General features: G+C 41.0%; 1 protein-coding gene across 1 annotated transcript in view; it reads left to right on the forward strand.

Moving 5' to 3' along the window:
* Positions 1-9,918, forward strand: part of RNF10 (ring finger protein 10) — a 36,126-nt gene extending 26,208 nt beyond the window's left edge. Inside the window, exon 18 of the transcript XR_011682004.1 lies at positions 8,783-9,918. The gene's annotated coding sequence lies outside the window, so the exon portion shown is untranslated. The remainder of the gene's footprint in view (positions 1-8,782) is intronic.
* The last annotated feature ends 1,392 nt before the right edge of the window (positions 9,919-11,310 follow it).

Genomic DNA, 11,310 nt, shown 5'->3' on the forward strand with positions numbered 1-11,310 from the left:
TTAAGAACATTTGATAGAAAATTCTCCATCAGTGTAAATGTTCATCAGTGATTGTCCAATAAAGTGGTGGTGCTAGGGAGGTGCAGGAGGAATACTGAGGTCTCCATTTCCCAACTGCTGTTTCTTATTTGTGGTAGTGTGCCTGCAGAGGAGCTAGTACCCATCAGTCTGGGTTGGTTTTATTACCATTTTAGTTCATTATTTGACATTTTACTACAGGCTTGAAGGTCTAGACCCTCACTTTGGATTTACATGCCATCTGTATCTCCAGGTTGCAGGTCAGAATACATTTGTATGAAATCAATTGTGCTAATAATGTGCAATAGACTGTGGTGAATGCATGTTTTCTTGTGTGCAGCCAGCTTCTAGGGTTTGTATGTATTTGCTGTAATTAAAATTACTAGTGAATGTATTCGATAACACACACACACACATACATATTTTAGTGAATCCTTGCACTCTTTTTAGGTAGAATGCATCCATTTTATAGGTGAGGAAGCTAAAGTACAGGGGGAATAAACAGGTTCTTCATGGCAAATAGCTGTCAGTCTGGAGATGGAGATCAAGGACATCAAGTGAGTAGAAAGAACTGGCATATCAGCACATACTGTGTTGGAGTATAGGTCTGGTATGTTGCTTGTGCATGAAGTAGCCAAGTAATTACATTCTGGAGTAAAATTAGGGTGCATTGTGATACTCTGTCCTTGTGATACCACAATTATATCTTCCCTGTGTAGCCAAAATAATGATTTTTGCTTCTCCCTGGAACACAGAACTGAAGTTGCCATCAGGTATGGTAGCAGAGTAGGGGGAGACAACTACATTTTGTTCCACTGTGTGCACATTGCATCCCCAGATAACCTCAGTGCTGAAAATACAAAACAATCTGGCTAAAATTAAAACTGCTTCTTAAATCCTGTCTGATGTTGCCTGAAGCTTTTTGTTCAGTTTATCTTCACAAGGTCACTGAGACAGAAGAGTGCATTCTCTGAGCGTGCTGGCCTGGAGCTTTTTCATGCAGATGCTTTCATTTAACATTTGGGACATTCTCCTTCTCCCTTAGGTCTCTTCCTTTGTACTCTCCCTCATTTGCTCTGTCTCTCTACTCCTCTCCTTTGAGTTCAGGTTCCCTCAGATCAATACACATAAGGCTAAAAGCTATCCCTCTTTTTTATCACCCTAACATGTAATCATTAATCATAAGCTTTCTGTTCACCCAAGCTGTCATGTGTCAGAGACTGCTGCTCTGTCAGAGCTGCCCCATGAGCTGTCCTGTGTGCTGCCTGCAGCACTGCCCTCATCTTTGCTGTCATCCTGCCACGTGGAGTAATTGTCCTGCAAAACCATGTGTTTGAAGCAAATTCTGTTGCAGCCTCTTTCAGTGCTCTCAGTGCAATCTTGGACTACTTGTTTAAGTTCAAAATAGTAAATTCACATTTCTTTGGGGTTTTTTTAATAGTCAAGAACAGGATGTGCTCTGAGAGACATCCCATGTGTTTATAAGGTGAGCTTCCATTAAGATATTGGAAATTGGAAACCACATTGGAAGATTGAAATCAAATATTAAGATCTGATAAAGGGCATTAAGTGTCTGTGAGTTTGGCATGTGCTGCCTAGCATGAACACAGCATCAGGAGTCTCCCTGTGCAGCAAAAACCAGTGTGAGAGAAGAGCAGTACAAAAAGGTGATGTGCCAAGGGAGAAGCTGGACCTAGAATTCTGGATTTCATTTTCTCCAGCTTTGCAATGGGGATAATTGCAAATACCTTATTCATAGATATATATTAAAATTAGTGAACTGTCCACTTGAATGTTACTATTTATTAAATATGGTAAAACTGCTGCTCTATAGGAGAGATCTGTAGGAAGCACACTTCATTTGCAGCAAGCTGCTGCAAGAGGCTAACAGCTGCTTCCAAACTAGTTAATTAAATTAATCAAGAACTAGAATATTAGTTCAGGTAGTTTAGGATTTTCTTCTCTTTCCTTTCCATATTAGGGAACAGACTCAACTGTAAACCAGATAACTTACTATGTAATCTGCTGTGTAAAACCCCCATATTTAGCACCTCCTTAACAGGGATGGATTAATTATTCTTTGTTCTGGTCTCTGAAGATAAAGGGTAATTACTATTAATTATGTGTAATTGAAAAATTGCTCCTTCACAAAGAATCCAGTAGCACTAGCAGGATTTTAACTTATTGCTGCCTATAGAGAGTCTTACAACATTCCATAATGTTATGGCAAAGACTGCCATAAACTTAAGAACAGTCTCAGTGAGTCCTACTCACTTTGCAGCCCACACCTGAAAGCAGGATTTTCAGACATAGCAGATCTCAGAGCAGCCTGCAAGGCAGGACTTGTGCTTTGTTCTGTGCTGAATGCACTGAAACAGGAGGTGCAATTTGAAGGGGTGGTTGTTACTGAGGATGCTGTAAGGCTTTTCCTCTGTAAATTTCCAGAAATCTGTGGAATAACCACCAAAGGGAAAGTATAAGAAAACAACAAACAACCCCAACAAAGTGAGAGATTGCTTATCTGGGAAGGAAGCTTATGAAAAAAACAATAAAACCACCATGACTCTTTAGTAACCAGTACATCTTAGACAGCAGAGGTGTCTGACAGAGTGGAGACTGTGTTGAGATATTTGAATTTAGCTGAAAAAGAAAAGAAAAATTAGAATTTTTACAAGAGCAGAGCACTTTTAATTGCATAAAATTAGTGGATAGGTTTGCATGCAACCTGAAACTCCTAACAGCCCCACCGATTTCTGTTGTCAAAATATGTAGGTATATAACTTCCTTTAATTACAGTAGGAGCTGGGCACCTTTCTATGCATAAAAATCTGGCCTTTAAGCTCTCCATGCCTGCGTTTCACATTGGCAAAATGAGGAAAATGACACTTATCTGTTTCAAGGAGTGCTACAAATAAATTATTGAGTTATTGAGTTATTAGGCAATATAATAAATGAGATTCAGAAACTCGTATGACATAAACATAGCCTTGGTGTAGGGGCCACTCTGAAACAAAAACCATGTGTCTGGTGCTGCTGTTGTCTTGCAGATCTTTGCTCTCTGCTTCTCCTTTCCCCTGAATTCCCATGAGCAGATTAAGCCAAGGCCCTATTTTACAGTAAGATGTATCTGCTTATGTTGCTGCATATTGAATAATCCTTTCTTTACGTGGCTTTATGTTTAACTCCAGCAGCCGAGGAGCAGCGTGGGATCAGAGTCTTCCACAGAGCGCTGCTCTCCCTGATGAGGGAGGCAATGAAAAACATTTCCAGTGTATCCATCCCTCAGTGCTGAGGTGACAGGACAGGCATCCTGGAGCAGGCTTACATAACGTGTGCCTGCTGCCTGGCTCTGCACGTGCAGGGGGAAGGGGGCTGTGCTGGAGCTGCTCACTGGCTACAGCAGGGCACCCCTTGGCAGCTGCAGGGTCTCAGCTTGTGCTGGTGTCAGCCTGGTGCAAGGAGTGTGTCACTCACTGCCTGGCTGGGGCACACAGGTCTCAACTCTTTGCCTGACCCACTCTGACAGAGAGCTCCCCACCCGTCTGTTCTTGCCTAGATCCAATTTTAGCTGCAGCGTCCCACAGCCCAGCACAGCAGGTGAAAGCCCCTCAAAAATAGAGTAGGGTGTAATGTCTGGTGTGATTTGGGTGGGGAGAATCAAGAGTGATTTTGTTTCTGCTGTGCTACTGGGGGTGCTCACAAAGACCAGTAAATGCAAACAGATTTCCAGAGGCAATGGCTGTTACAGATCAGAGAAGACAAAAAGCACTGGGAGCATCTGATCTATTTTGGGAAGCCTGCTAGGCTTCCCTTTAAAATTTTTTTTTCATTTTTTTTTTCTAAAGATGTGCTTGCATCTGCGTCAGAGTGTCAATATTTTCCACTTTTTTAGCTATATCCACCATGAGGACCAAAGCAAACAAAAAAAATCTTGCTGGATTTTCAAAGCTGTTACCACCAGTAACCTTGAGGGCACAGGGGTTTGAGCTACATTTGAGATGCCTTCTGCTGGTTGGTTCCAAGCTGGAGCTCCTGGTGATGCACATAAGAACCTTTTCCTAGTGCTTGATACCACAGTGAGATGACTGGGGGGAACTGACCCAGGGTACATCCCTCAGGCCTTGGCAGTAAAATTCCACAGTGTTCATGCTGGAACTCAAGGATTGTTTCTATGTGACCTTCTGTGTTCCTGTTTCATACCTGTGATGCATAAAAGATCATGTTTATCCCCCTGTAACATTAGTGACTTAATTAGAGCTGAATTTGGTCCTACTGTCTCTGAACATGAGCAGCTTCCATCAAGTCATCTAAAGGATCATATCTGGTTTCTTCTCTCTCTCAGTATTGGTGGCATCTGGTTTCATTTTCCATCTTTCCTAAGGGAGCTCACTTTCCTCCACATTTCAGCATATGCTTGTTGTATGTCAGCACCCTGGGCTGCCCACTTGGCCATGCCAAGCCAAGTACCACTCTTTGAGCCAGCAGGGCACAAGGTGGTGAAGAGAAGAATGTGAGACACATCAGGAATTGTTGTGCACCGTGTGTAGCTTAAAACCAGAACCTGCTTACAAGTCAAGAAGCTAAGATGGAACCAGTTAAATGTGGGGTTTTTTCCCTCTGTGTAGGATGTGTAGAAGTAGCAAGACTTTCATCCTGTAGAAGCCAGCGGTTTTGCAGTGTGGCTTCTCTTTGCCAAGACCAAAACTGGCACTGTAGGGACACCATTTTCAGGGTAAGTGCAGGGAGGGACCCTGTGATGCAATAGCACCAGACCTGCAGTGTTGCACTTTAATGTCCAGCACTGTCTGCAGGACATCCCTGTTTATTTCTGAAGATGCCGGCATGGGGAATTTTCTAATGTGACAGTTTGTCTCCAGAAGATGCATTGGTTCTTTTAACTCATTCTATGTCTTCTACTTCCCTGTTCCCACCCCAACCCCTTGACCAAACCAAAATTTTTCTTAGCTTTGTTTGTGGCACACAGAGGGACAGCTATCAAATTGATGAGTATTAAGTTCTTGTTTTATAAGATGTAGGATTTTAAAAAAGCATACAATGATGACTTTGAGTATTTATTAGATTCCAATAAAATATACATTCAACTTCAGCTGTCAACATTTTTATGTATATTGCTACATTGATAAACCTATTGCTTGAAAAAGAGGATACACTTTGTCTTTTGTTTCTCTATTATTATAATGTTACCCAGAATTGTAAGATCAGCACCTGTGAGTCAGATCACAGACAGTAACAAAATCATTTTAGAATGATTTTATTTAATTAATTTACTTAAATTATACATACTAAGCTCTTTTATTTTTGGGACTTGCAGGTTGCAGGTCTCTCTCTGTAAGTGTGGGGGCAAGCAACTTCATTAGTCTTTTGATAGTCTCTTAGCATCAGAGACGGGTGGTGTCATCTTCTATTGAAGCTCGTTTTTAAATAAAATTGCAGCAATTTATAACATGGATACTCCTGCTCCTGCTCCTGTTAATGTTCCCTCCTACTCCACCCCATATTCTCCAACAGAAAGCTATCACAGTCACAAAGACAGGAAATTGAAGGACAGGTATTAAATCTCGAGTTCAGTTCTTTCGTGCCTTTCACACATTGTAGCTCTATAGAGGAGGTGATGTTTTGAGGACAGGGTATAAGTAACTTCACATTAAGTAATGGACTTAAGAACTCCATATGCAAGCAGACCTCTCTCTCTCTGTGGCTGCCAGTAACCGTGTCAGTGCTGCAGTCTGCTGTTCTCTGCTGTTCTCTGTATCATTATTCATGAGCTCCCATGCCGAACAGCAATCAAACTCCTCAGGCTGTGCTCAGGGGATTATCACACTCGCAGGGCGGTTAAAGTCACTTTGCCTCGAGTCTTCTGCCTTTGAAAAGTGCCCAAGGCTAATCACTGTGAAATGTGACGCCTGTCATGTCTTCTTGTTCAAGTATGTGCAGCAGGCCTGTCATTCACTGAAAGCCTTAACATCTGTTATTACATGGTAATCCTCATGCATCAGGCTTCCAAATAAGAAACTGGTGGAGTCCAACAAGGTATGGCTGAGCCTTGGTTTGCATAATTCCCAGAATGCAAGGCAACTTGCTCTCCCTTCTGAAATCATTAATAAGCAATAAGAATATTATATAAGCTGGCATCTTTTTTTAAACCATGATAATTTCAAATGCTATTATAATTAGGATGAAGATGAGAGTTTGAGCTGGGGGAGGGAACAGGGAAAGGATTAAGCTGATCTCCACCATGACGTTAGAAGGTAGCTTTGTCTGCTATATCCTACTTTTGACAATAATGGATACGCTTTAGAAACATGAAGAGGCAAATAGACAATTTATTTAAAAGTATTAATCCTTTTCATCCTGAAATGTTATCTCTCACCATAAATAGGATCACAGCTCTTCAGTCCACTTACATTCTGATTAATTGACCCTGTAGAAAATCCTGAAGAGCAATATGTGTTTGTGTCGTGCCCTGGTGACTATCGGCTCCATAGTGGGTCTCATAAAGTGTACAAAAATATTCTGTGGCCAAGAATATCTTTGCTTAAGCCAGAGCGATTACTTGGTGATTGAGACTGCAGTGCTATCACATCACAAGATGTGGTGTCTTGGGTGGCAGGTCCCAAGCCTGACTGATCAGATGTGATATTTTAATAAAAAAAAGTTCAGTGTCTTAATCGAGGAGGTGGGACTTGCTGGAGAAGGAAAACCAGGTGCAAATATGGTTCATAGATGTAACTAATAGGGCTGCTTCCTTTGGAATAGAGAAGATTTAAATAGGCACTTGTCAAAATCATTTTCTCTAATGCTGCAGCAGCCCTTGGATCTGAGCATGTTCCTGATGTTCCCCCTCACTCACATGCACGAACACGGGGAGGCAGCGGGAGGAGGCAGCTGCACTGACACACTATAGGGTTTGCAAGAACACCATGGCAATTTAGAGGAGCGATTAAAAGATTGCAAACATTTATTAATAGCTTTGCTGCTGCAGCAGCTCTGCCTGAGAAGCCTTGCTTCCTCTGGGATGCTCTTACCTCCTGCCTGTTCCCTTCCAGAGCTTTAGAAATTGAAAAGTCAGGTTTGGACTGAGTTTCAGTTTAAAGCCATCATACTGCAGACCAGATTAACCCACTACCCAGGTGAGAGGACAAAGGGAACCTGAGTGTGGGAAAGAAACAAGAGAAGGTACACAGAGTGAAAAGAAAGATTTTTTTTTCCCCCAACTATTTCTTGGTCTTTCTTTTCTTCCCTGTGCTGCTTTCTCTTTCTCACGTTGTTCCTCTTTCCCCATTCCTTCTCTTCTCCCTTGGGACAGAGTGACTTTTTGTTCAGTGCATTGGCACTAGATTCAGATGGGGGCCTACAGTGCCCTTTTGATACTGTATAACAAAATCAATGAAAGATGGGCATAAAAGCAGTATTGGAGAGCTTCTGCTGAAAATTCTGCAGAGCCATCTAATTTCCTAACCCAAGCATAATCAGTTCCTTTGTGAATCCCATGACTCTGTTGCTGTCTCTTCAGAGTTTTAACATTGAGAATAGGGAGGAGGTGAACATTCAATTATTAAAAAAAAAATAGAAGGAAAAGAAAAACAAAGGAAAGGAAAGGGCAGTTGGCAAAAGAGCAAGAAATCACCTCAATCTTCATGCTGGTCCTGCTGAACAGCAATAAGCACTGTAAATTAGATGGGCAATTCTGATGTTTGAGTGTGCAATGTCTGAGGCATTTTTATCCCACAGAGCAGATGATGGTGACTGACTGATACAAGTTTGCAATAGGAGGATATTTATCCTACACATATGGTGACCTCCTCCATATTCCTACCCACAGTAGAATAATCAGTTTCTTCTGCTTTTTATTTTTCTTTTCTAACCTGCATCCCAAGAGAAACCAAAATGTCCAGACAGGCTAAAAGGAATATACTTTTCTGTTAAACAACAATGACAGCAAATATAAATGTCCTGGTCGTTATTTGAAGTCCTGCTATAGCTGAGTTGGATGACAGTGCACTTCAACTGTGGCATTTCCTGTACACTGTGGGCAAGCAACTGGATGTACATTGGGCATCAGCACCTTTCTAATTGTGCTTAACTTTTTAGTTTCATCAGGAGCATTTTTCTTCTGTTCATACACCCATTTTAATCATTCCACCTTGCAATTTAAGAAAAATCTTGTTGCATAATTACTACATCTCTGCTCAATGCATAGAATAGGCAGAGGGGAAAGCAAAGTGGATTCAGTGGATCAGAAAGGAGAAAAAATTATGATGGTGAAGGAATGCAGGAATGAAATTAGAGTTGAATTATGGGTCCTGCATTACTGTTAGCTGAACCTGCTGTGGGCTGAGTTGGAAATTTTTAACTGCTTCCCCTGTTCCTTGAAATTTTCAGTTTAAATATTTTCTTGGTCAGTTTTCAAGTGTAGTGTTCAATTTGGAACTCGATGAGCGTGAATTTTTGTCTATTGCAAGGGAGTTTTGCTTATGAAAAACTCCTGGTTATCTCTGTTCACCTTGTTCACTGTGCTCCTTGTGGGAAACTGCACAAGCTGAGACATAACAGAAAACATCCTCCCATGGGATGTTTAGGAAAGTCTGTATAAATTTCTGGAGAGATTGGCAGACAGCCTGTAAGACTTAAAAAGTCTTGCTTTTCTAGGAAATAGGTGTAAAACTTAGAACAATCCTAGTCTAAAAGACAGAGAACCCACTGATAAGTTTGAGCTAATTACTTGTTCACTTTTTGTCTTTAGGAGCTGGAATTCCCCTTGCTCAGAGTGGTCAAAGAATGACTTTGATGAGGATAGAACAGACCTGGAGCTTAGAGAGGTACCTGGTCTCAGGTAAGAAAGAATATAGATAGGATCCTGCAAGCACCAGCTGGACTGAAGGAACTCTGTTTCTTGTCTGATGGTTGCAAGTGGCAGCCCCTTGCAGGCAGTAGCAGCTACAGCACTCAGCTGCTCTATCAAAATCCTCATCCTTCTCTAGCAGTAGCTATCTCGTTCCCATTGGTTTCAGTATCTTTAATTTCCCAGTTTGCTGTGTGTGACAAGAGGATGGCTCTCAGTCCTGTGGCAGTTAGGACATGTGTTGGTGGAAATGTTTTGTTGGGATTTTTTTCATGTCCTACAGGGTATTTTGGGATGTGTTGGCCTTTACAAGTATTTAAAGCAAGAAACTGTATCTCATTAGCATTTCCCTCTTCCATCAGGATCTTGGCCCTTACTAAGGCTCTTGCCTCCTATATTCCTAGTTTTCTTTTTATTAATTGTTTTCTTGCTCATTAATAAAATGATATATTGTGCTTCTCTAGTATCAGAATTACCCTTCTCTTAGCCATAGAACTGTCACTTTAGCCTTTGCCACTGGCATTCTCAGGTATTGTTAGGACAGATGCTCCCTCTGGGTACACTGGTCATACCTCTGGAAGTAATTGGAATTGTACTTTGCAAATGAGCAAAATGCATTGAGATATGTCCTGTATCTTGTACTGGCTGCTATCTCTGCATCCAAGTGGCAAGTAACAGGACCAGCTATGGATAACAAACCTTGCTCTGAGTTCAAATACAGCAAAGGACCAAAGCATTAAGTTTCTGAAAGTAGGAAAGTGAGGCTCTTGTGTTATTGCTCACTGATATGGGAACATTGCAAGAGAAAACAGGTATCATTCTCTGTACCCTTGTTAGGAGACAGGGAAAAGGTAATCATGGGGAAAGGGAAGACAGGTTAGAGGTAGTAGCAGAAAGGAGAATTGTCCTTTTATGAGAGCCAGGTACTGGTAAATAACTTTTAAGTGCTAAGAAGGTGGTAGAAGGCAGGACTAGAATCTTTTCAAGGTTTAGATTCTTCTGTAGAGTAAATCACTTCTGTTTAGGAAAAAAAAAAATCATGGAAGATAAAATATTCCCTGACATGAATATAAAAATGATGAAGCTGCGCATGATGAGCCTATAAAATTCCAGAGTAGGTCTGGTTTAAAACTCTATCAGGACAAAATCATTAACTTTTAATAGAATGTACCTTGTTGCTTTGATGATGAATTATAAACTGGAGGGAAAATGAAGAGGCAGCTTATGTAAAGCTGCATCATCCTCTGCCTCTGTTCAGACAACACTGTATAACTCAGCTGGTAGCAAAAAGTCAGCCAAGCTCTGTCATTGTTTGCATCACAGCATGCCCTGAAAGCAGACTTGCCTTCTGCCAGCACCAGTGCAGTGCTGGGGACCACTGCCAGGGGCCACAGGCCTGGGGAATATTGCCCTTGACAGGAGCACTGAACCCTGGCAAATGGAGACAACTGAAATACATTGCTCTGTTTATTCTGTTTGTGTGGATTTTCATCACCCTTACTTGTTTGCAGTTCAAATAACAGTTATTTGTGAATTTTATTTTTCAAGATTCTGTTTGCAAAGGTTTGACTTTAACTGAACTGTTCAATTATGTTGATTGTGTGTGCTGTTGTCCAGAGCTTGCTTTCTCACACGATGCTTGAGTGATCTACAAGATACAGCCATTAAACTTAGTTTATTGAAAATGTACAAGAATCATTTTGATCACATTGTCTCAAACTTTCCATGTGAAAGAAATGTAGCAGATTTCCTCATGTTCTGTCTCCAAATCTTACTTTCTGGTGGTTCTGGTTTTGGTTTGGTTTTTTATTTTTTTTTAAGAACAGTAATATTGGCTTCAGGACCCCCCTTTTGTTCTTTTCCCGATATTCTTCTCCTTCCTTTTAACCCACTATTTGTTTAAATTATTTCCCCCACTGTTAAGTATTCATGCCCAACCCCTTCAGTCCCTGATAAGCACAGTAAATTAGTGTGATTTTCTTGGCTAGGACTTGAGCTTTACTTGTTTACATAGGTGTTTATCCTAAAATTCATGAAACATCTATCTTTATTGTCTTAGGTTTGAGAAAGGACCTGTTTCAGGAGAGCTCCATCTATCTCTGAATAAAGTCAACATGAACAAACAAATAATCATTAGAATTTCTTTACTCTGGCCACCTGGTGTCCTATGCAAGGTCAGGAAATCTCACCAATCACACTCTATTTTCCTGCAACAGAACTAGAAGAGATACAGCTGTCTGTCAGCTGGGTTAATTTGTCTCACAATGGATTAAGCAAATCTCACTTTTCTTGTTAAAATTCTCAAGTTATTTTATCATAGGGAATACTGAGATGTGCCTAGTAGCACACCTCACCTAGAGGTGAGGGTTTGTCAGCTCACTTTCTTGTTGCTGATCCCAATTGCTGAACAATGTCACCAAATCTTGGTC

This window comes from Agelaius tricolor, unplaced genomic scaffold (genome assembly GCF_023055355.1).
Source record: "Agelaius tricolor isolate 1412-34295 unplaced genomic scaffold, bAgeTri1.0.p SCAF_20, whole genome shotgun sequence".
NCBI classification, from domain to species: Eukaryota; Metazoa; Chordata; class Aves; order Passeriformes; family Icteridae; genus Agelaius; species Agelaius tricolor.